Below are 27,905 nucleotides of genomic sequence, written 5' to 3' on the forward strand. Positions count from 1 at the left end.
ACAAAAATTAAAAGGGCCGAGTGTGTATTTGAACTCACTCCTTGAACGTAGGCTATGTAATTTCACCTGTTAAGAGAGTAAGCTGAGGAGTTAGAGTTACCTCCTCTTTGTTGATGTTGCTTCCGGCAGAAGACTGTGGGATTCATTCCAGTGCTTTCTAAAAGGTCGTAGTGTGATCTAAATGGTCGTAGTGAGGCGAGGATACTGATAGAACTATCGAGAACTGTATAACAGGTATATAAGGGATGGTTGTTGAGATTATGAGGGGTCTACTACTACATTGGATTTACGCCCATCTGTCTGCTAACATCAGCGTTTCAAGACCAACCGTTCAACTGACCTCGTCTACATTGCACTTTTAACAGCTGTCAACAATCTTCAATCAGTCAACAATCAATGTTTACTAGAAATATGAAGACTTTGGTGAGTTAATATTTTAGATTTGTGACCCAATATTTTAGATTTGTGACTCAATTGTATTGTATTGGAAATATGTACTGCCATTCATTGTAACCTTGTTTATTGTTTATTCAGTATATTATTGAATATTACAGACTTGTCTGCGTTCTATTTTGCTGGTTTAAAAGGGACTCACAGGACTTTTTGTCACCGTAATTTCGAAATTCCTTGATGCTATTGGTCAAGCCAGTCGAAGATACCTTACAACTGGCTACTCAGCAGTAATTGTTTAGAGTACAAATTGGTTACGAAGTCGCCACATATCTGAAAGCCATTGCCATTAAGCTAAAATCTTTAAGTCAATATGAACATATAGAAAGTAGTTTCGTTTGCATGTGCTGCAAACTAAAGTCAAAACGATTAAACAAAATCTGCATCAATATATGTGACAGATAGTGAGCGAGTGAGTATAGTTTTACGCCGCAATATTCAAACGATATCAAGATTGGTAACACATGAATTAGGCTTCACAAAGTGAAGATGGATGGACGGATAGATACATGGATAAATAGATAGATAGTGATGATAGGAATGTGGATATACATATACAAGGACCGTATTATGATAGATGTCTCAGGCAGTATGTGGTTTCAGTTTAAAATGTGCGGCAGGTCGCTGGTACGTGTAATTGTAATATGGTGAAAAGATGGATTGTAAATATCACTCTCTGAAAAAAGCAAATGAGTTTTTCAAGAGAACTCGTCACGATTTCAAACAAAATAGTGAAAAATATCCATGGAAGACAAATTACGGTGCTTAATTTTTTCCACTGTGTATACGCTTCGTTGAGTTTCATAGGACATAAATAAATCGACCAGCTTTGTCGTCGTCCGTCTAGGAGATGACCTACATAGGTCTTGATGTCGGTGTTTCGGTTGACCACGCTTTCGTACTACCAACCATTTTCAGTCATTGTGGACAATCGATCCCCTTTGTGGACACACTTTTGTCTTCGGAGATGAAAATTGATTAACAAACGTTTTATCACTGTAATGTAAATATATATGTTTATGTAATTCCCCATTATATATGTATATGTACTATAGGCCTTTGGTCTCTTCAGTACGAAATAAAGATTGATCCATTGATTAATTGAAAATTGATTATTACATCCAGTATTGTGTTGCTGTCACGGCCGGACTTTGTTAAACAGTGAACACGAACAAACAAGAGCCCAGATAGATTGAATTGAAGGAAGGGGTGGTGGAATAGGTGTTTTATCATTAATATTGTATATACTATATGGCGTGTACACTTGCTTGTTGTTAAGAGTACGTATCGTACAATTGACTTTTAGGATACATTACTTGAGGTGAAATTGGGTTTTGAGTCGTGCTTGAGAATATTTCGCTCATATGACGACGTGCATGCGTGTGTATGTGTATGTGCGGCTGCTTGTACGAGCCCAGACTTAAGCTGGTTTTTATAGTGCTAGCCCACTGAGATACCATGCCGCAGTGAAGCATGAATACCCCACTCAGACACATTATACTGACTCCGAGCCGACCAGTACTTGTACCCATTAATGCCGAGCGCCAGGCAGGGACCAACAAGTACCATATTTTAACGTCTTTTGGTATGACGCGGTCGGGGATCGAACCCGCGACCTTCCGCTCTCCGGGCGGACGCTCTAACTACTACACCATAGAGGCGGTTATACATTACTTGAAGCAATGGAACAGGTGTTGTTGGTGTGTTCGCCTCACTCAGCAACATTCCAGCTGTATGACGAAGGCCTGTAAATATTCGTGTTTGGACCAGACAATCCAGTGGGTGACATCATGAGCATCACCATGTAGTCACCATACCTGGCCACCTGATCCGTACATCACCTTCGGAACAGCATAGTTGAATACTTGTTACTCATGCCTCCTCGCCATGGTGAAATATGTGGGACTCGTGTAATGAACAGTTCGTCACATCCGAAGGGTTGTTACATGAACAGTATTAATTAGACAATTTATGTATTACAGTTTCCCTGTCACCTACGTCCTATTTTATGATAGTGTCACCTACGTCCTATTATATAATAGTGTCACCTACGTCCTATTATATAATAGTGTCACCTACGTCCTATTTTATAATAGTGTCACCTACGTCCTATTATATAATAGTGTCACCTACGTCCTATTTTATAATAGTGTCACCTACGTCCTTTTATATGATAGTGTCACCTACGTCCTATTTTATAATAGTGTCACCTACGTCCTATTATATAATAGTGTCACCTACGTCCTATTATATAATAGTGTCACCTACGTCCTATTTTATAATAGTGTCACCTACGTCCTATTATATAATAGTGTCACCTACGTCCTATTTTATAATAGTGTCACCTACGTCCTTTTATATGATAGTGTCACCTACGTCCTATTTTATAATAGTGTCACCTACGTCCTATTATATAATAGTGTCACCTACGTCCTATTATATGATAGTGTCACCTACGTCCTATTTTATAATAGTGTCACCTACGTCCTATTTTATGATAGTGTCACCTACGTCCTATTTTATAATAGTGTCGCCTACGTCCTATTTTATGATAGTGTCACCTACGTCCTATTATATAATAGTGTCACCTACGTCCTATTATATAATAGTGTCACCTACGTCCTATTTTATGATAGTGTCACCTACGTCCTTTTATAGAATAGTGTCACCTACGTCCTATTTTATAATAGTGTCACCTACGTCCTATTTTATGATAGTGTCACCTACGTCCTATTATATAATAGTGTCACCTACGTCCTATTATATAATAGTGTCACCTACGTGCTATTATATAATAGTGTCACCTACGTCCTATTTTATAATAGTGTCACCTACGTCCTATTTTATGATAGTGTCACCTACGTCCTATTACATGATAGTGTCACCTACGTCCTATTTTATAATAGTGTCACCTACGTCCTATTTTATTATAGTGTCACCTACGTCTTATTTTATAATAGTGTCACCTACGTCCTATTTTATGATAGTGTCACCTACGTCCTATTATATAATAGTGTCACCTACGTGCTATTTTATAATAGTGTCACCTACGTCCTATTATATGATAGTGTCACCTACGTCCTATTTTATAATAGTGTCACCTACGTCCTATTATATAATAGTGTCACCTACGTCCTATTATATGATAGTGTCACCTACGTCCTATTATATAATAGTGTCACCTACGTCCTATTTTATAATAGTGTCACCTACTTCCTATTTTATGATAGTGTCACCTACGTCCTATTATATAATAGTGTCACCTACGTCCTATTATATAATAATGTCACCTACGTCCTATTATATGATAGTGTCACCTACGTCCTTTTATATAATAGTGTCACCTACGTCCTATTTTATAATAGTGTCACCTACGTCCTATTATATGATAGTGTCACCTACGTCCTATTATATAATAGTGTCACCTACGTCCTATTTTATAATAGTTGAATACCGTCAAAACTGATTTACTGTCAGTCGTACTCTTCTAGCTTCATCTGACTTCATCATGGAGGCAATTGCAATATGCTCGATTCAACTAAGGACACAAATTAAAGTAGCTTCTTTCAACTTGGTCATGTAGTTAACTGGCTACATTCAACTTCATCATGTATTTAACTGGCTACATTCAACTTCATCATGTAGTTAACTGGCTACATTCAACTTGATCGAGTTGTTAACTGGCTACATTCAACTTGATTATGTAGTTAACTGGCTACATTCAACTTCATCGTGTAGTTAACTGGCTACATTCAACTTGATCGTGTAGTTAACTGGCTACATTCAACTTGATCATGTAGTTAACTGGCTACATTCAACTTGATCATGTAGTTAACTGGCTACATTCAACTTCATCATGTAGTTAACTGACTACATTCAACTTCATCGTGTAGTTAACTGACTACATTCAACTTGATCATGTAGTTAACTGGCTACATTCAACTTCGTCGTGTAGTTAACTGGCTACATTCAACTTCATCATGTAGTTAACTGGCTACATTCAACTTCATCATGTAGTCAACTGGTTACATTTAACTTCATCATGTAGTTAACTGACTACATTCAACTTCATCGTGTAGTTAACTGACTACATTCAACTTCATCATGTAGTTAACCAGCTACATTCAACTTCATCGTGTAGTTAACTGGCTACATTCAACTTCATCATGTAGTTAACTGGCTACATTCAACTTCATCATGTAGTTAACTGGTTACATTTAACTTCATCATGTAGTTAACTGGCTACATTCAACTTCATCTTGATGTAAACTGACTACATTCAACTTGATTATGTAGTTAACTAGCTACATTCAACTTCATCATGATGTAAACTGGCTACGTTCAACTTGATTATGTAGTTAACTAGCTACATCAACTTCATCATGTAGTTAACCAGCTACATTCAACTTCATCAGCATGTAAACTGGCTACATTCAACTTGATTATGTAGTTAACTAGCTACATTCAACTTCATCATGTAGTTAATCCGCTACATTCAACTTCATCATGATGTAAACTACCTACATTCAACTTCATCATGTAGTTATCTGGCTACAATCAACTTCATCATGTAGTTAACTGGCTACATTCAACTTCATCATGTAGCTAACTAGCCACATTCAACTTCATCGTGTAGTCCACTAGCTACATCCGACTTCGTCATGTTTAAATTTACTGACTGCTGATATGGGGCTAGGAACATAGAACAGGTCTTGTTCTTTCTTAGCATTGTTTGGGCGGTTAAAGAGACATAACTCTACTTGCTTTAGTGGCCATTGTCACGTAGTAAGTGTCAGTGGTGGGTTTCCCTTCCTGGCTGTGTATGTTCAGTCCAGTTATTTCATAACGATACATATTCTATTTCAACACAGCAAAAATAACTCGGTTTCCGCAATGCGGAAACCTGGTAGAAAGTGGACTGAAACTTAAGTTTCCACCTAGAATCCAGTGAGTTTCCGTTCTTTAACATTGAGTTTCCGCAATAACGGAAACTTACAATTACCCACTTTCTAAGGGTTTCCGCAAGGTTTCCGTTACCCACACTCCAACAGGTTTCCGCAAGGTATCCGTTACCCACACTCCAAGAAGTTTCCGTTGAGTTTCAGTTAACTTTGAATCCTTCAGGTTTCCGCAAGGTTTCAGTTATTAAGACTCAAGAGGTTTCCGCATAGTTTCAGTTACCAACAATCCGATATAGTTTCCGCATAGTTTCAGTTCCCAACAATCCGACATAGTTTCCGCATAGTTTCAGTTACCAACAATCCGACAAGGTTTCCACATAGTTTCAGTTACCGGTTTCAATTTCAGGTTCACAGGTTTTCATATGCGTTTCAAAGAGCTAAATGTAAACATTCTTCTTTATTTATATCATAAACTCTTGTTAAAAACAATATAAGCAATTTGTTATTATCATGACATTTACTAAAGAAAAACAGAATATATAATAAGATTCATTGTTTTATTTTCTCAACATGGTATGGATTAGCATTTAAGGCAAATAAAGATCATACATATAACTAGTAATATAGCACTAAAGAACAGGGCAAAACATATTGGCATAACTCAATCCAGTTTTAGAAATCATATATCATTTATAACAAAGTTGTAATTTTTCATCAGTTAAACTTTCATTCACTTATTATCTTGAAATAGCATGTTAGATACGAAATTTATTTCTAAAATCATGCTAATGATGAAAAATAACAATAACATACAACTTAACACAGTAATAAAACATAGCTGCATCGGACATTTATTTGCACGCCTTGGCATTCAGCACACACACTCTATGTCACAACTATCGCCAGACATCCACTATGATATACAATAACACAACATACAGCTTACAATACAAAAATAAAAAAAATTACATTATGAAATTGAAAATAAATTCAATTAAATTGCAAGAGCTGGTCAGTGGGCCCTGTAAGGGGCATCCCTAGGCGGAGATCCCTCTGTTACTTTGGTTGGATGCCTCATCCTCGTCCTCCTGTTGGCCTTGACGAGAGCAGTGGAGGTGTAGATTCTTTCCAAGTCCAGTGTCGTCGTGTATGCCATAAGCTTGCTGGACTCACAGACAAAGGGGACGGAATGCAACTAATTGACGTCATCTTCGTCACTCACGACTGGTGATGTCATGTCTATGGTGAGTGTTGTCGCTACCTTTTTCTATCGTCTATCTGGCCAATCAATAGATGCAAGTCTGTTTAGGCGTTGTACAAGTTTCTGAAAATGGCAGGTTATAACGAATTACTAGGTTATTTTGATGAATTACACAAACATCAATCAACAAGAAACTGACAATGCCAAGGATGATTTAAAATGAGTAATCCACAAGTAAGTTTGAATAAAAGAGAACTAAATTGAACAATCACACTTTGCACTAGTTTTCTCAAAACTCAAATTATGCAATTCATCACACTTCATTGACCGAATGTAATATCTTATTTTCTAAAGAGGACACAGAATCTATACAAACTTTGCTCTGGAGTTACATGGTTCCCAGACCAGAGGTAGTAATATGTTATATATAATATCTGAACATTTATTGCATTTTCTATGTAGTAATAATGGTACTAGTAATAGATTTTCATCAACGTTGTGGTGTCCACCGCCGTGATGTTGCTGGAATATTGCTAAAAGCGGCGTAAAACCAAACTCAGTCAGGCAGTTGTATTGTTGAAGGCACAAGTATATTCACCCAGTAGTGACTGTATGTTTACACCATTACGTCTTTGAGGTGTATTTAGAAGTGAATAATACAAGACACGAATGTTTCCGGATGTCAAGGTCTTTATTATGTGAAAACACAGTGTTTCGGAGTGAATGCTTACACCTGACGAAGGGGTAAGCATTCACTCTGAAACATGTTTTCACATAATAAAGGAGTTGACATCCATAAACCTTGTCTCTACTCTATTAATTGGAAATTATTTACTACTTATAATGAAAGTCACTACAGATAGGTCAAAATTACCTTCACACATGTTTCAGCTGACCATCCTTGGTCATTCGTTATACAGTCTGCAGACTCATCATCAGCTGAAAAAAAATAAACAATAACACGTTACTTTTCTTTGCATTTCTCCATTCATTCATTTGAGGTTTAACAAACCCCCAAACAATTGCAGCGACATTTATACCAACAAGCAAACTACAGATTTATCACTTTAAGGTTATGCAATGAGTAAGTGAACGGCCTGACATAAACATCCTGATGAATGAAGTTCAGTTATCACCTGTGACATAATCTTGGAGTAATTACGGCATTGTAAAATCAAGGGGTCAGTTTTACTGCCATTTCACACAGGTGTGAAGTTTATTTGGTCCAATTTGAAATCATGATTAAGTTACCGGTTATTCAAATCCATTTGCAAATGTAACTTGAGTATGGTTCATTTTGTGAAAATGTATCTAGGGAAGCATAATAATAAAATATTCAAAGTGAAATTACATCTATGTTTCATAGTACCATAAACACATACCTTCAGTTAGAGAGGGTGATCTTTTCTTCCAGGAGTGGTCGTGACACGTTTCCTCACAACAGCCTAAATGAATAAAACAAATCAATTAATATACAATCTATTTGCTATATTTTTCAAAATTGTAGTATATTTTTAGATAGACACTTATTTTACTTCACCAACCTTTGAAAATAGTTCGTGCAAAACTGTTTATACAGTCAGGGGACTTAAATATACGTCAGTCGGCAAAATTCTCATAGACTTGCATGCTATTTTAGTGTAGCTATGTAATTTTCATTAATTCAGTTTTCCATATTTGGTTCTCAAATTATGCAGGCTGTTAGGAAATAATCTTGGTCACAGATACATAATTTTCCGCATTGTAGTTACATGAGCAACATATATACAACATTGCGTATTCTTTCCCCATAGACCGCCATGTTAAAAATTGCCATAACCATGACACACATTGAATTGAAAATAAAACGGAAATTATGTCTTTGAAGCTGAGATGATTCAGAACCCATGTGCAAAATATAAACAATATCAAACGGATATCAAATAAATTCAAGACATATTTCTAGCTGCACCAAATTAACATGTAAGTCGAATAATGCACAGTGGCGAATACCTATGGCCACTGGCTGTAATTCGATAGATTAACTTGTTTACCAATCCGGATTTTCTGTACGTAAAGTAAATAATTCATAAAACGTTATTTGACAACAAAACAAATTGGTCTTACCTGACAGGGTCGTGGTACTGCGAGTTTTTCGCTGCCATTTCCATCTTTCTTTTCCAGGTAGCGAATTCTCTCTTTCAGTGCTTTGAGGGTAACTGAGGCGGCTTTGAAAATCGCGACTCGCAAAGGCTCACGGGAAAAACACTTTGTTGTTGTTTTTTAATCTAAATCTAACATTACAGTTTGACAATATCTTTCCGCGTTATACAAACAAAATAAACATACACTATACACATAAAATGTCAGCTGTGTGTTTTTTATAATGATTTAGGTAGTCTCGCGTGGACGTGATCCGGTCGCCATTGTTTTATTTGTTTACATTGCCGACATCAAAGGGGACCGTGAAAGGTGGAAATGAGCAGATTGAATGTGAGTACCCAACAGTGGGCTTGTATGGGCTTAAGGGTCTTCTCATCGCATTATGGGCACTAATTGCTCCTCCTCAGTGTCAAGCATCAACATGTAGGCCTAGAGAAGTGAATAAATCTGAAAACATATTCACGTTACTTTAAAAGTCCTCATCGAGCTTCATGAGTCCTACTCATGAGAGATTGTGTTAGTGGCAAATAGGTGATTTTTCAAAACCCTGTCAGGAGTAGGCAATATACGTTCTGCTGGACGTAAAACTTCATCGTGTAAGTAATTTACCTATTGAGCTCAAAACATGCACGTGTATTAGACATGCTTATATCATGTTCATTCTTTTCAGTTCTACACCTAGATCTACGTATACCATTCCCTGTATTATAAGTTTACTTATCTAATTATATGTGATGTCAGCTCAATATATCTAAGTGAGCGAGTTAAGTATTACGCCGCACTCGGCAATATTCCAGCTATATGGCGGTATTTATCCAATTATACCAGTACATCTTTTTTTATCATTTTATTACCATTAAAACAATTATAACATATACTTTACACTCATAGCTTTGTGTAATAATTTATGTAATCAATTATTAAACCTCTTAGCCTTACAATGCATTGACACAAGTCACGTATAACATTTCTAAAAGAATCATTGTTTCAATTATTTGATTTACAGATACGTATTGTGGATCCACTGACTTGTTGGAGATTGACAAGAGGCTTGGCTTGGTAATCATTTATAGTTACACCATACCATGCTCCTAATTTCATTAAAGGAAATCTTAAAACAATATTTTTTATTCATCAGCATTTAGTCAAAAACAAGTAAACACTAAATAGATACATAGAATAAATTTCTTTATCTTTGTGAAAAATATAATCACTCAAAATGTAACAGTGCGTGGATTCCAGTGTAACCATAAGTTTAACATATGTTATATATGGGATTACACTTTCATAAGTTAAGATATGTTGATATGTTTTTCAGTTCCAAGAAAAAAGACCCAGTTTTCTGTCCGCACTGCCAGTCGTTTGTTTCAAGGAAACAAGGAATCGTCTGGAATGGACGGCAGTTTCTCATCAGGTTAGTCGTCCAAAATACTTCACTTCATAGGTTTCATTTAACGACTTCAGTTTGATCTGTCCCATTGCTATCCATCATATATCAATAATGAATATATTTAATTATTGTAATTTGTTTGATTGGCATTTAGAAGTTGGTGACAAATAAGAAAGTAAGAGAGTTTATGGATAACAACTTCTTTATTATATATGATGCGACGTTTCGGTATGGATTCTTATACCGTTGTCAAGCAAGAGTGTAATTATTGTATACCAGATATGTAACTGTAACTGAAAGTGGATAAGTTGTGTTACACATTTTACAGTTTTTAAATTAAATTAAAGGTCACATAAAAATAATATTTTATGTTACTATATTGCTGGGAATGTTTTCTTAGAGGGTTGATAAAACTAAGAAATACCCACGACTTTTCATTCATGGGAAATGTTAGGTTTTGTATGCTTTTCTCAGTTGAGTTGGTCATTTCAATTTGAATAAGATCACATATATAATTAGGTGTTACATTCAGTGTTTAAACATAATTCGTATCTATTTAAAATATGTATGTACCGTTTTACCTATGCTTCCATTTCAATTGGCGATTTGGTAGTAGATGTTACCTTGAATATGAGTACAGTAACAGTAATAAATATTACAACAATTTGCTTCAGAATACTGGGTTGGCTACTATTTTCTGGTACCGATCAATAAAATAAGTGACATGTCAAATTGAAGATACAATATACATGTATACTACATATCTTTCCTTTGTGATTGTGAAAAATATATTTTGGTTACATATACAAATTAGTCGTTCTAATTATATAATTTCATTGTGATCAGATGTACCACTGTGCATGTTTATGAATATGTATAAATGTGTTACTTTGGCTGTTTTTGCAGTTTTACTAAGCATTGTATGTATTGTATTTGCAGGATGATGAAGAGTCTGTGTGGGATGATAAGGATGGCAACGATGTTGTGCCAGACATCAACCAGGACTCTTCATATTCACCCACAAATCTTAAGTAGAGCATACACCATCTGTTTGCGGTTATGGACTGGTTCAAGCCTTGTTGTAATCAACTTGGTTATATTTCCCCTTTCTCTGTGTGGCAAAACTCAGGCTCAACTCAAGGCTCTGCGTCATATGTACCACATCAGAGGATTGTTGGCTGCTCAGTGTGAGTGCAACAGAAGCTTCATGGTTGTAAGCAAGTTGCCAAGTCTTTACTATGTGAGATTGTTAGTGTGTATATGTTAAGATACATTGAGACAGCTTCAAATGTACACTTCATGTATATGTATATGGGCCCATGACCTTTCATACAATAAACATTTGAATTTGAATTTGAAATCTGTTTTATAAATAGGCACCCATGAAAGGCCACCTCCTCGTGGTGGGTGCTGGGTCACGCTAAGCGCCTTTCAACCCCCCCGTTGTGGACCCGGGGGGGGGATATTTTGGTCCACCAACCCGTTTGCCGTGGGTTGCGCCCCTGTGTCGGTGGAGGAAGGTAGTCTGGTGGTTGAGGGCACTGGTTCCAGGAACAGTGTTCCTTTGCCCAACACACCACTTCGGCCCTGACTTCACCTAGACGGGTGGTAGAACTGGCCCGGTTCTATCAATCGGCTGGTCATGCCATGCCCTGTGCATGGAAACTATTCATGTTGAATGTTGTGCATTGTTTTGCATTTATGAATATGAATGTTATTATTTGAACTGTACTTATATTTATTTGCCTAGAGTACCATGCCAGAAGGCGGTGGCTCATGGGCCAATCTGGTGACGTTGACCTCCGAAATCTGTAGGTTTCTGGTTACTTGTTATGGGCCGAACCAGCCAGACATTTAATTTGGTAAACCAATTCAGCTTTTCATGTCATACTTGCTGGAGTATAACATCCCTGTATCCTCGGTGTTTGCATCCTGGATGTCCGGTGCAATGTAACACTGTCCTTGTTGACACTCGGTGGCGGGTGGGGAGCAGGGATGTTGAACTTATATCCATCACCATGTCACAAAACTACCCTGGTTCCGCTCGAAATGAAAAAAAGAGACGTTTGGAACGTGATGGTTCCAACGAAACTATTTCAAAAAATGTAGAATCCTGGTCTCGGTTCTTGGTGATTGAGGCTTCTGATCATGAACCTATCAAATTAAATCCATTTGCTGTGTCCAAAGGTGTTTCTGGAATTTGCGGAGATGTGAAAAATGTAACTCGTCTTCGAAATGGTTCACTTCTAGTGGAATGTGAGAGAAAGCAACAATCTCTCAATCTTCTTTCGGTCACCAGTTTGCCAATATTGAGGTAGTAGTATCCCCTCATAGAACGCTTAACTCATGTCGGGGCATTATTCGAGACAGAGATCGATGCCTGTCCGACATGTCTGAACAAGAAATTCAATCTGAACTAGAAGATCAGGGGTCACATCCATTAAACGTTTCACAAAAAAAATTGATGGCACTGTTAAAAACACAAACACATATCTTGTGACTTTTGCCTGTGCATCAGTTCCACGATCCATTAAGGCTGGTTATTTGAATCTAGGAGTGGAGGTGTATATCCCCACTCCACTCCGATGCTACACCTGTCAGAAATTTGGCCATGGCTCAAAATCTTGTCACAGTCATATTGTGTGTCATCGGTGTGGTGAACACCATGATGTTTCAGATTGTCAAAAAGACATGAAATGCGCAAACTGTGGAGGCGGTCATGTTGCCTCTTCAAAGTCATGTCCTGAGTGGCAAAAACAGTCTGAAATAGTGAAAATCAAATACAAAAATAACATTTCTTTTTTTGAAGCCAAGAAACTGTACGCAAGCCAGACACAAAATCCTACCAGTTTGTCCTACTCTGCTGTGGTTACCCGGTCTGTACCAACCTCATCTATCATGTGTCAGACTGAGTTAACGTGGGTAATTTCAGATCAGCCTCTCAGTCTTAGTACAAACACTCCACCAAAAAATGTATCTTCAGAAACACAAACTAATCAGATTGTGATTCAAACCGAGCATAATGTTGAAAAATCAGACATTCAAAAAACCAGGAAAGAAAAAAAAAGGCAAAACAAACAGTTGAAAGTTGGGAATCTCCCTTCTACGGACATAACCATTGAAAACGCATTTGCTCCTTTGGATATGGAGGTGACTCCATCTCAGGAGAGAGGAAGAAACATTTCTTCCTCACGTTCACGGACTAGGTCCCCAGTTGAGCCTCCATGACTCAATCTTTAAATCTAATCCAGTGGAATTGCAGAGGACTTAGAAAGAATTTAAATGAAGTACAGCTGTTGATTCAAGATTATAAACCGTCGGCACTGTGTCTCCAAGAGACGTATCTCAAACCTACTGACACATTTGAGTTACGACAATACAATTGTCATCATTTCTTTTTTCTCCACCAGGAGATAGGGCTTCTGGAGGGGCTTCTATTTTTATACGGCAGGGAGTCATTAACAGCCCCGTTCCTCTTAATACAAATCTTCAAGCTGTTGCTGTCCGGCTAACTATGCACATTGTATTTACTCTGTGCTCATTGTATATCCTCCCTCTACGTCACTGCGACAATCTGATCTTCAACAACTTTACGATCAGCTCCCTAAGCCATGCATTATCATGGGGGGACCTGAATGGTCACAATCCTATATGGGGAAGCGTAAATACAAATAGTAAAGGGAAGATACTTGAGGAATTCATTAACGACAATAATTTATGCATATATAACGATGCCTCTAACACTTATTTACATCCTGCTACTGGAATGTATTCAGCCCTTGACCTTTCTCTTACGGATGCCAACATATTAAATGAATTTGAATGGTCGGTCCATGATGACCTCTGTGGCAGCGATCACTTTCCCACCATTCTGAAAACCAGCAACCCAATTGCTGATTCTTCATCATCTAGGTGGAATTTTAAAAAAAGCAAATTGGCAACTGTTTGAGATATTGTGTACTTCAAACCTAACACCTGAACGTTTTCAAAATACCGATGATCAAATTAAGCTATTTACAGATCAGCTCACTGCCATAGCTGATCAAACAATACCTAAGTCCTCTGCAAATCCTCACATTCGCAAGCCATGGTTCAATAATGATTGTAAACAGGCCAGAAAGAGTAGGAAGAAAGCCGAAAAGTTTTTTCGCAAACATCCTACGGTCCATAATTTGGACAAAGTAAAAATTTTAAATGCTAAGGCTCGACGCGCATTTAAACAGAATAAGCGTCAGTCTTGGAGAAACTACGTTTCCAAGATAAATTCACGCACCCCAATTTCAAAGGTGTGGAACATGATCCAAAGAATTAAGGGCAAAGGTTCCAAATCTACTGTTCGCCATCTGAAGGATGGTGACAGTTTATTAACTAATAAGTCTCACATTGCCAATAAGCTTGGTGAAACTCTCGCCAAACATTCTTCTTCGTCCAATTATGTCCCAGAATTTCAACATTATCAGAAACAACAGGAAAAGAAGAGAATAAATTTTAACTCAGACAATGGCGAAGACTACAACGAATTATTTTCATTACATGAGCTCCACACTGCCCTTGAGCAAGCTCATGATACAGCAACAGGAGCTGATAACATACACTATCAGCTCTTGAAACATTTACCGGAATCATGTTTGGAAACACTTCTAAATATTTTTGATTCAATATGGACTTCGGGGGAATTTCCCAACTTTCTGGCGTAATGCAATTGTAGTGCCTATTCCAAAACCTGGCCGGGATCATACTGATCCTTCTAATTATAGACCAATCTCTTTAACGAGTTGTGTCTGTAAAACCATGGAAAGAATGGTGAACAATAGACTAACTTGGTATCTTGAAACCAATAACCTGATATCAAATATCCAATGTGGTTTCAGAAAAAATCGTAGTACCATTGATCATTTGGTACGATTAGAATCCTTTATCAAAAATGCTATAGTCAATAAACAACATGCAGTATCGATATTCTTTGATCTCGAGAAAGCGTACGATACCACCTGGAAGCATGGCATTTTAAAGGATTTACATGATTTTGGTTTAAGGGGGTCGTTTACCTCTTTTTATATCACAGTTTTTAAATGACAGGCAATTTCAAGTCCGAGTGGGTTCAACCCTGTCTGATCATTACAATCAGGATCAGGGTGTCCCGCAAGGCAGTATTTTGTCTGTCACTTTATTTAGCATTAAGATCAACAGTCTATCCAAGGTTTTAAATGATTCAATTGATGGATCACTTTTTGTGGATGATTTTAACATTTCTTGTCGCGGTAAGAATATGCATACCATTGAACGGCAACTACAGTTGTGTTTAAATAAAATACATAAATGGTGTCTTGAAAACGGCTTTAAATTTTCTAAATCAAAAACTAATTGCATACATTTCTGCCGTAAATATAAACCCCATACAGACCCAGAACTGTTTCTAGGTGGCACTCCCATCAAAGTTGTAAAAGAGGCCAAGTTCTTAGGTCTCATTTTCGACTCCCATTTAACTTTTCTTCCGCATATCAAATCCCTGAAAACTAAATGCCTGAAGGCACTCGATTTATTGAAAGTCGTGTCTAATTCAAGGTGGGGAGGGGGATCAAGCTACGCTCCTACACCTTTACAGATCACTTGTCCGCTCGAAGCTTGATTACGGCTCTATCGTATATGGTGGGGCCTGTAAAAGCAACCTCAAACTACTTGATTCTATCCATCACCAGGGTCTAAGACTTTGTCTTGGGTCTTTCAGAACCTCTCCCATTGACAGTCTCTACGTTGAGGCTGATGAGCCATCTTTAAAACTTCGCCGTATCAAATTGTCCCTACAATATATCACAAAGTTATATTCTAATGAATCCAATCCTGCTCACACTTGCGTTTTTAATCCTCTTTATGAGGATTTGTATAATAAAAAACCTTCTCTTGTCCCACCTCTTGGGATAAGAATCCAACAATATATTTCTGCTGCTGGCATTGAGTTGGAGAATATATCTCCTTCCCGTCTTCTTTCTTCTCCTCCTTGGCAATTGGTTAGGCCACAAGTCGACCTAACACTCACTAAATTTAAAAAATCAGAAACTAATGACTTACAATATAAACAAGAATATCATCAATTAAAAAGTAAATATAATACATATAAATCCTTATTTACAGATGGGTCCAAGGATGGTGGTGCGGTTGCTTGTGCCACTGTCATTGGGTCCAGAACAATATCTTCCAGATTACCCAATGACAGTTCAATTTTCACAGCTGAAGCAAACGCAATCCTAACAGCTCTCAAATATATAAATAGACACACTAAATATAAACAATACATAATCTTTTCTGACTCTCTGTCTTGCCTTCAGGCGATTAAAAATATTTCTTGTAAACATCCACTTTTAATAGAAATTATAGAATTATATAATGATCTTGCAACTGGCCAATGCGACATCGTCTTTGTTGGTTACCCAGCCACGTTGGTATTTCTGGGAATACAATGGCCGATCTTGCTGCAAAAGGCAGCACTCAACAAATCTGTGACACCACTTCTTATTCCTTACTCTGATTACAAAGCAAGCATTAGAACATACATCCGTGATCTGATGCAGAAGAAGTGGGACACCCAAGTAGGTATAAATAAATTACATGCAATAAAACCCTATATTGGTTACACCTACTTGGGTTGTCAGTCCAGATTTGAAGAGGTCATTATGCGACGATGTCGTATTGGCCACACACGATATACTCATGAGTACCTATTGAAAGGTGAGGATCCTCCGTTTTGTATCCCTTGTGATGAAAGAATCACGGTCAAGCATGTCCTGCTTGACTGTGTTGAATATTCCATCACAAGGGATAAGTATTTTAATGTCAAAACATTGAAGGATCTTTTTAATAATGCTAATTATCATTTAATAGTTGAATTTTTAAAAGAATTAGATTTATTAACTGATTTGTAAATAGATAAATATTTTATTATTGGTAATTTAAATTAGTCACTGAGATTGTTAGTGGCTGTACCCTCAAAGGGGGGTTGACGTAGCGTAAAATTATTGTCCTCCTGAGAGGGTACGTAAGTCCCAAAACTTTCAAAGTAAAATATAAATTATCACATTTTAAACGTAGTATTTTTGTAATTTTAATTGTTGGCTAAATTTTCCTATAATCGCTAGCGGCTGAAGGGATGGTGTAAATCCAGCTAGGATCCATGCAGGTAGCAAAAGTAATGTAAGTCCCCATGGCTCCTAGCATGGTGATCTACCTTCAGTTGGTGGCGATCTATAGCCCATTTTTATATTGTGTTGTCCCCTATAGTTAAAATGTTTTAGATTCAATTGCTAGTTTTACATATATATCTGTGATTATCTAGTTATTTTACTGTCCTTCGTTGGCAGAATTTTATAATTTCACTTAAATTGTTGATATATTTATAACTTGCTTTAGTCACGATATGGCTGAAATATTGCCGATGTGACTTTAAATCTTAACTCACTCACTCACTCACTGTTTTATAAATACCACAGCAAATATGTTATGCCTGCACTAGTAGACCTCATTTCATCATATGCATAAAATGTTGTAGGGTTTTGACATATTTGTATTTGCATATTCATACAGAATTTGTTTTCTCCAATGCTGAAAATTCCCTTTTGATATGGGCATGCATACATACATACATACATACATACATACATACATACATACATACATACACACACACACACACACACACACACACACACACACACACACACACACACACACACACACACACACACACACACACACACACACACACACACACACACACACACACACACACACACACACACACACACACACACACACACACACATACATACATACACATTGTTGAGTACTGTTGAAATGTGAGCTATTCACAATAATGAAACAGATGAATCATAACAGTGCATGTGTCACTGTGTTTGTTGTTTTTCGCGTACAATGTAATAAATGGTACATTCACAAGTTATGCAAAATGGTAGTGAGTGAGTTGCATAGTTAATCGGTAGCCATATCGTGACTATGAAAGTCGTAACTCTAAATTTGTAAATGTGTACATGAAATAAAAACAAACTTATATACTTACCTGTCTTCGAAGGACAGTAAAATAACTAATCTATCACAAATGTACACTAAAAACTGGCATGTAACCATAAACACTTTACCGGTTCAGTATAAAAATGAGCTATAGATTGCCAACACCTGAAGGTTGATCAACATACTAGGGACTACGGCACGAACAGTACTTTTGCTTCCTGCATTGACCCTAGCTGGATTCTGTAAACAGAAATTATCTTGCAAATGTAACAGTAAGTAAATATAGTCCCCCAATGGAACAGCACAAAGCTAATTATAAGTTTGCCGTTTCATCTAAGCTGAAACCAACAGAAACCTAGCGGAAACCTACATTACCCAGTATCCAATAGGTTTCCGCAATAGCGGAAACAAAGTCATTTCTCTTTGAATGTTTCAGCGAACTGAAACTAAATGGAAACGCATAATGATAGTTTCAGTTGTAGAAACTTGACGGAAACCTAGATTTGTTAGTTTCAGTTTTGTAAACTATGCGGAAACTCGCATTGTCTGTTTCCGGATACTGAAACCTAGCGGAAACCTACATTACCCAGTATCCGTTAGGTTTCCGCAAAAACGGAAACTAAGTTATTTTTGCTGTGTACCCATGTGGGGAATCAAACCCGGATCATCAGCCTGACGTGCAAACGCTTGAACCACTGGGCTACACCACCGCCCCACATTGCCTTATAGCCAATCCCTGAACACCTGACAAATCATAGTAGCATCGGAAACACTGGCTAAAGCTTTATAGACGCCGTTTGAATTGTGACATTTCCAACTTGTTGCCATTATTAAAGATCATCTTGCTTGGCAACGACGCTCTTACCAAGAACCCCGTTGCTAGGCAAACCAGATGGCGGATGAGCCTGGCAACGGCGCTCCTACCAAGAACCCCGTTGCTAAGTGGCCGCCCAACCTAGCAACGCCTGATAAAGCGCCACAGCGTTTAGACCGGGAGTTAGATGTTGAATATTTTTGTCAAATATTTATAAGAATCTCATTTTCGCTATGGCAACCCATTTTTTCAGCAACCACAAATCCATTTTTCAACCAGTATTGTATCTGCTGCCAGTGGGGGATGAATTTCCCGATTTTTTATTTATTTATTTTTTTTCTACTAGGCTATGTGATGCTCATATCTACAAAACAGTCCAACGTTAACCTGTTATGAGATCTTTGTTCTTGGTAAGGAGGGTTATCATTTGTTGTTTGCTTTGTTCTATCAACTTTTGTTTTCTCGTCTTCGCTGATGTTAGCGGTTTTCCGAGTCTTGTCTCCAATCGCCTGTTTCATTCGGTGATATACTCATGCCAATAATGGTTGTCACCCCCTTCAATTTTTTAATTGGAGAGGGGGTGTGGGGTGGGGGTGTGAGGTGTGTGTGGGGTTGGGGTGGGGAGGATCGTGACAACTATACTGGCATGAGTATATTAAGCGATTTCCGACATCACTAGACGAAACTCCATGGTCCCTAGTATGGTGATCTACCTTCAGTTGTTAGCGATCTATAGCCCATTTTTAGATTGTGTTGTCCCCTATGGTTAAAATGTTTTAGATTCAATTACTAGTTTTACATATATATATCTGTGATACTCTAGTTATTTTACTGTCCTTCGTCGGCAGAATTTTATAATTTCACTTAAATTGTCGATATATTTATAACTTGCTTTAGTCACGATATGGCTGAAATATTGCCGATGTGACTTAAAATCTTAACTCACTCACTCACTAGACGAAACTCTTCCTCAGAGATTTTGCTATCGGAGATCGCTGTCGAGATATGATCCTCGATCGTATTCAATTTTGATTCAGCTAGAATTCTAATTTCGTCATGTTTCAATGCTTTACGTTGCTGCGAGATATCAACTTAAGAGTCAATCCCACCAACCCTGTCACTCCAGCTGTTATTTCAATGCCTAGCACCACAGGTGCGGCCACGATGGTTAATAATAAGCCAACACCAGCAGCACCGAGTCCCATGCTAGCTGTTACGAGCGCGGTGTCTATCTCATCAATGGCATTCGTTGCCCTGTGGTACTTTTTGTGTACTCTGATCCGCATGTCGCGTTCTTTTTCGCGTTTGGGCCACTTCGTCTAAGACCGAATACAATCCCATCTTGACAAAATCTATAATATAAGTTTAGAAATTAATATTTAATTGGTTTTCTGTCAATCTTTGATGAATATTATAAGCTGATGAAGTAGATATGCTCTAATAAACCAATGGCATGGGATTGAATGTTAGGCTCCTGAATAACCTTGATCCCATCGAGGCTTGTGGTTGGGAGCTGTTCCTGGTTGTATATAAATACGACAACGTTTATTTTTATGGCGATCATACCAGCGTATGCTTAACCCAACCAGATTTGCCACATCTTCTGTTGGGGAATCCCCAAGCAAAACTTCAATAATAAGGGTAGAACCTTGTATCACAGTGACCCACCAGTGTGGACCTTCATTATATTTTTGTAAATATATCCATTTCTCTTTGGGTTCCGGACTGGTGACTATCATATTACACATTTGATCTGGTAATGTTGATACGTACATTCCCTTTTCTTGAACCGGAATAAAACTATCCAGTAGAACCCCCTTGGTTGTTAGTTCGATGGCATTACGATCCTCATCCATGATAAGATAGGGGTAGGTTAGGACAATATTGATGATCAAGTTCAATTGAGATTTGATGATCACTTCTCGTCGTTTATACACGTTGTTTTGTAAGTGCAGGACGTACAAGGCGTTGTCCTCGCCGAGCAGATCTGTGTCCCCGAAATCGTTGAGCGTGACGTTGGGTTGATGGTTCATTGTATACATCTATGTTACGAAATAGTTTCCAATTGGTTTTCGGATAATATCTTGGACGTGCACTTCAAACCCATGAGATGTATGTTTTCCGGCAGGAAACTTTAGTGAGCCATATCATGTCTTCCACGGTCACGATGACTCCCTGCTGACTGGTATAAGCATTCGTGTGCTGATGGTGGTTCACCGAGGTAGACTGCTGATGATGTCATTTTAGTTTCAGACACTATTGTAGGACTACAAAATCAACTTAATATCTTGGGACGTTACACAAAAGAATGGAAGTTATCGGTTAATTACGACAAAACAAATATTGTCATTTTCAGAAGGGGTGGTTCGTTATCCGTAAATGAAACGTGGGTACTAAACGGGATACACCTTACGATTAATAGTCATTATAAATATCTTGGTCTTCTGTTTACCCATACAATGAACTTTTCTAAAAGCATAGAAGATTTAGTATCAAGAGCAAAGAAAGCCCTATTCAACGTTATGTCTGTTTCATATAAAATTGGAATTACCTCACCTAATATATTTTTTAAACTCTTTGATTCGCAGATACAACCAATAATGTTATATGGATCTGATATTTGGGGTTATCAAAGATACGATTGTTTAGAAAAACTTCACCTTTTAGCATGCAAAAGATATTTATCCGTTGGATTATCTACACCAAACTGTATGATTTACGCCGAATGTGGAAGACACCCAATATATATCAATTCTCAGAATAGATGCTTGAAATATTGGATAAAACTTATTGGTATGCATGAAAATAGAATTCCAAAGCTGGCTTATAATATGCTTTTACATTTAGACAATATCGGTAAAAATTACATGGGCATCCCCACGTAAGAAACATTTTGTTCTCTCATGGTTTTGGTTTTATTTGGATGAACCAAACTATTGGGAATGTCAGTCTCTTTTTATATAATTTTAAACACCAAGCCATTGATATGTTCTATCAGAATTGGCATTCTACCCTTCACGACAGCTCAAGGTATGACTGCTACAGGACATTTAAAAGTTTACTCCAGCCTGAAAAATATTTGTCTGTTTTATATTCGAAAGATTTAAGAAATATTTTTATCAAAGTTAGACTTGGTTTGTTAGATTTAATGATAAATGAAGGCAGGAAAATGTCCATAGATAAGAACAGGAGAATTTGTCCGCTATGTGAATCCGCAGTTGAGAATGAAATCCACTTTATGCTAGTCTGTCCATCCTACTCCATTCTCAGAAGCAAATATATTCCACACCCGTTTTTGTCAAAAATCTCCTGCTCTAGCTTTCTCATCCTTGATGTCTTCTCAAAATGATAATGTTATTCTTAATCTGTCATTATTTATCAAACATAGTATGAGACTAAGAAATGTACTGTTAAACAGTTTAAAAGGCAAGAACGAAATTTCACAATAGATTGTCATCTTGTTCTCTCCACTATTATATATGGTATTCTGTATATTATTTGCAAATGTATATTTGTATGTGGGCCGGAGGCCTTAAATACAATAAACTTTTTTTTTGACTTGACTTGGATGACCAGCCTGGCATTCGCCGGCAGATTTTCCAGGATGTCGACCACGCTGTCGATTTCCGACACCATCTGCAAACCCACGTTTTGCGTCCCGGGTTTACTCGATAGCATGTGGGCTATTTTACCCAACAGTGCGCTGACGATCACGCTGCGTCTTTGCGTCGGGGCGTAAGCGTTCTGTTATTCACGACTTTCGTCAGGTAGTGGTCTCTGTTGTCTATGAAAACGTAGGGAGAACCGAGCGTGATGTTGAGATTCCACTCGATTTGAGATGGCACGAGCACCCATTTGTTGTTGTCGGTAAAGACGAGAGTGTACTGCGTGTTTCGGGCCACAACCGTGGTCTCGCCGTCATCCAGGTCGAACAGCTTGCCGCCGAAGGCTGTGGATATCGTTGGACGAAGCCGAGGTCGTACCTCGTGTTGCTGACCGCTCCTTCAGTATCGATGACATCACCAAGGGCGCTGCTACCACCGTTACTGGAGGGCACTTTGATGTATTTGTAAATGTTGTTTTTCAGTTGCAAGGCGTACAGTTTGCCCTCGACTCCGTGCTCGTCGAATCCGCGTGTGTCCCCGAGGTCGGAGATCGCTATATTGACGCATTTAATCAGTCGCATGGCTGTTCTGGGACCAGAAGTTTGAGTCGTTGCTTTACATGCAGCGTGACGCCGAGGTGTCGTATATCTACAGGCATATTTTTTAAATCTAAAACCGATATTTTTAATTCTGTGATGTTGCCTCCTGTTAATTTCTTGTACTGCAAAGCCCGAAAACGATTCGGTTCTGCCGTCGTTGTACTTTTCTGTTTTCACCGGTACGGCTCTCAGCAGCGTTGAAGGTCATTCACCTAGAATATTATCAGTCGTGCTCAGCTGATTGGGATGAATGCACAGTTCACGATACGAAACGAGATCGGGTAATTTTGTGCCAATCATGGTGGTTTTCGGTGGTATGTCGTTCGACGTAAACCTGAGCCTTCAAGTTGTTTTTTCTGTTGTTGGCTAACACGATCATGCCGTTCGAGTTGTTCATTTTGAGTTTTATCAATCGCGTGCAGCAGTTGAATGGCCTCGCCGCTCGTGAATACCGGGAGCGTGACGTAAATATCAAAAAAATATATATAATTCTATATCTATAAAATTTCAAAATAATTTTGTTTGATCCTAAAAGCGATATCGTAAACGCTGCCGTTCTCACACAGATGAAGATCGTGGTAGATGCAGATGGTTCACACTTTCGAGCTCGATTTATCGATGTATTATAACAATATACGCTTTCGGTCACGAATGTCAAGGCAGTACAAGCTTGGTTTAACAACCGGATGCAATTCTGGCAGAATCAATTCATTTTTGCCATGTGGTGCGCAACGACGGGGTGTGGTGTGACCTTGAACGACACTTGCCGTGGTCCGCTAAGCCAGTCCGTGTTCTCGTTTCACGTGTACTACCAGATCAGGCGCATCCTCAAAGACATCAGCGCCCCGATTCCACAGGACGTGGCGTGGAATGCAGTAAACAATCCGTACGATTGACGAGCTTACGAACGGATTTGCAGCGAATTTGAACTCCATCCGAACACGGATTGGCGTTTGCCAGGTCTGAACCACGGTTTGGGCATTCCCATCGTTCACAACATGCCTCTCGTGGAAGCCAGCAAACAGCTGGTGAAAGATTGGGGTTACAAGTCGTATCATTACGTCACGATGAACGAGTGGAACGATGATTACATGGCTTTCGACGACAAGGATTACTGCGTTTGGAGGTTTAAACAGGGACCTGCTAATGATTGGAAAATGTTCATGCTGGACAATTCAAAAGGGCTTACTCGCGCGGGTACCATCCGCTTAAACGATTCGATTCGAACGTACCTGTGGGCACTGCTGGGTGCGCAAGCGTAAACGCGTTCCGGCATCCTCGGTAAGGGAATGGCTTACGACGCGCAGAAAAAAACTGGCCAACGTCCAGGATGCCATTGCCAGACAGGTGGGTCTGCCAAGTGCCATCGAATGCTATGAAAACGTGCTGCGAAACGCCCGTTCGAAAGTTGACTACGTGTTCGGCGTGGGGTTGTACATGACTCCAAGCGGCATGCAACTGAGGATCCACAAAGTGGTGGGATATAATAACGAGATCGTCACCGCGACCAGCGATCAAAGTTGGGTGTCAACGCCGATATCAGCATGAGTAACGTCACACCAACCACGAGTACAGGGGAAACAGGGATAGTGACACCACAACCATCACCGGAGCTCAGCGTTCAACCCGCACCAGGCCCATCGACACGGGCCATGGTCGAAAATCAGTAACACAGCGATTGTAAAACGACGCTGGTGGTTGGTGGAATCCCTGTCGGGTTGTGCCTTGTCGGATTAAAAATTCTTTAGCGTCGACGTACAACAGGCTGGCCATGGCGACGACGAATGCCCATAGGTTTTGACCGAGCCACGTGACCGTTTTAGATCAAGGTGCGTTCACACTTTGCAACTAGTTGTATAAAACTTGTGGCATGCAACAAATTTCACAGTGTGAACAGGGGAGTTGGACAGATTTTTGTTGCATGCAACAAGTTGCAAGCGAGTTGCAAGGAATAGACCTTGTTCTATTTCCATGCGACTAGTTGTACGGTTCTTGCCAATCAGATCGCGTTTCGTAGTGTCGTAATATTTACGCAGACATCAAACATGGCGACACCACAACAACGGACGACACAACAACGCCGGAAAAATGTAAAAGAAAAAATTGACCACAGCAACCATGACATTGAAAGGTTTATTTCATACTATCATTCCCACGAGTGTCTTTGGAATGTGTCTAGTTCGTTTTATTCAAAACGTGAACACAGACACGCCGCCTACGTTTCCATTTCCGAACTGATGAACGGTGTTATGACAGGTGAGTGACAGAAATATGTTCGACGTGCTTCTATTTGATAAACTAATCTTACTGCTTTGCTTAACACATTTAGTATGACTTTACCTAAATTTGGTCATGAATTATCGCCCACATTATCATTGATGGCGAACCAGAGTCACGATCCATACACTCGATCATTCATCTGAAGTTCGGATATACGGGGCCTGACTGTACACCCAAAACACAAACATTGAACCACAGCCTGCTATCAGTACAAGTTTAGGCAATTTAGAAGCATTGTTGATGGTTTTTTGGTAAATTAAACATATGTACAATATGAAAAGATCCATTTATAAAGGTGTCATTTTATTATAATAACGCAACATTTTACCGAAAACATTGACAGAGTATCTGTCAGTTAACGTGGTTCTCGCAGAATGACCTATATTTGGTGACTCTTTCAACCGTGGGTAATTAGTTGGTCTTGAATATTTACATAAAGTGTTTATTCTAAATTTATTTCTTGTTCATGTTTAATCATGTTAAGTAAATTGGTTTTAAATATTAACATAAGATAACTGGACATTCTTCTGACTGTTTTTCAAGCAATGATGACGTTTAGGCCTATAAATTCTCTATAAAAGACGTTTTCCTATCAAACTTAAATATTTTTAAGTATTAACATTATGTATAGCTCCACCCTCCCAAAAAATGAGACAAATTTGAATTTTAATCAACGATAAAAGTGCCTCACTTTTTTTGGCAACAATCTATACTTTTATTATTTTAAGTTTAACATTTTAGTGATAATTTGATCAGTAGTAGTTGAGCATTACAGCAATATTCATTGAAACATCTACAGTATTTTACATTATCATGATTATTGGAGATCTGTCAGCATGGTCAGGGTAAAAAGTAAATACATGCATATTTTTGAGCTTACACAAAAATTTTACATTAAATTATACATTTATCATGTTTATATGTCAAATGAAAATATTTAAATTTCATTTTTTCATTATAGCTGATCAGGTCCCAGTTAAGATTTCTGCTCTGCGGACCTACTATTGCAAGGAACTAAGGAAGGAAACCCTCTCCCGGAAAAGTGGGGCTGGTCGAGATGATATCTATGAGTCTACCTGGGAATGGTTTAAGCTGTTGGATCCTTTTCTTAGAAGCCAGGTTCATCAAAAAACAACTATAAGTAACTTGGTTAGTATTGTAAGAATGTAAACTTTTGATAAACCTTGTACATCCATTGGTATGGATAGATATATATTACCAAATTTTATTAATTACTTAAAACAAGTTACTGTCGGCATTGACATAAGCTGAACATGAATAAATCAAATAATTAGTGCCATTTTACTGTATTGGACTTGGAAAAAAGCTGCAGGTATGGCTGAAAATAGCTTGTTCCATATGAACACTTCATTTGCCTTCATGCATAGAATCAGACAATGTGTTCCCACTGCCAATCAACTTGGCCATTAGAACAGAAATAATCTGCAAATTCTTCCCTAATCTGCCTTGCATTATCGGCACTCCTGTTGCCATCTTGTTGAAGTAGTGATTGGGACCTGCTTCCATTATCCAGTGGAAAAAACTTCTGTTTCTGTGTATTTTTTGTCTTTTGTTGTACACAGAAAGTTGTGTAGAGCAATACATGAAAGAACAACCTTTGTACATGTCTCAGGTGTTAATGATAAGCTACTTTGAAATACTCCAAAGCGGTTGGTCAGTATACCAAAAGCATTTTCTGATACACGTCTGGCTCTGGAAAGTCTGTAATTGAATACTTTCCTTTCCACAACTAAGTCCCGGTGGGGATATGGCTTCATGAAGTTATCGTTTAGTGACTGACTGAGTGAGTTTGTTTTTACGCCGCTTTTAGCAATATTCCAGCAATATCACGGCGGGGGACGCCAGAAATGGGCTTCACTCATTGTGCCCATGTGGGGATTCGAACCCGGGTCTTCGGCGTGACGAGCCAACGCTTTAACCACTAGACTATCCCACCGCCCCTATCTTTTAGTGGAAAGGCATCATCCCCAACAATCACATAGGGAGTATCAAGACATTTTCAAGGCAATGGCTTTGGACCTGGAATTTTCAAAGAGTTACTGTTCTGTGCCTGATACAGTGATGAATTGGCAAATATACCTGCATCACTTGACCTACCATTTACACCAACATCTATATACACAAATCTATAGTTAGAATCAACAAGAGCTAGGAGTACATTGCTAAAAATGTTTTTATAGCTGTAGTAGAGTGATCCTGATTTGGCAGGTGATTTTATAGATATATGCTTTCCATCCAAAGCCCCGATACAGTGTGGAAACTGCCACTTCTCCTCAAATCCCTCTGCAACTTGCATCCATTCTTCTTCTGACTGTGGCACCTGAAATCAATTTGAGATATTTTAAAAATACATTTTTCGAAATAATACCATATACTTACACTACCAATTTTATCTGACAGGAAACCAACATACTGTCAACTGAGCAGGATGGACCCAGTCAAGTGGAACAAGTGGTTCAAGCTGAGGAAAATGTGGAACC

General features: G+C 38.4%; 2 long non-coding RNA genes across 2 annotated transcripts; one reads left to right on the forward strand and one right to left on the reverse strand.

Moving 5' to 3' along the window:
* The first annotated feature begins 134 nt into the window (after positions 1–134).
* LOC124259790 lies at positions 135–27,905 on the forward strand. The gene is made up of 3 exons (XR_006893920.1): positions 135–423; positions 26,366–26,553; positions 27,826–27,905. It is a non-coding gene; the product is annotated as an uncharacterized LOC124259790 (long non-coding RNA).
* On the reverse strand, positions 6,814–25,067 carry LOC124259798. The gene is made up of 4 exons (XR_006893923.1): positions 24,940–25,067; positions 16,571–16,579; positions 9,412–9,415; positions 6,814–6,825 (listed from the first exon to the last, which is right to left on the reverse strand). It is a non-coding gene; the product is annotated as an uncharacterized LOC124259798 (long non-coding RNA).

Source organism: Haliotis rubra, unplaced genomic scaffold (genome assembly GCF_003918875.1).
Source record: "Haliotis rubra isolate DU_JTF1 unplaced genomic scaffold, ASM391887v1 Scf1182, whole genome shotgun sequence".
NCBI lineage: Eukaryota > Metazoa > Mollusca > Gastropoda > Lepetellida > Haliotidae > Haliotis > Haliotis rubra.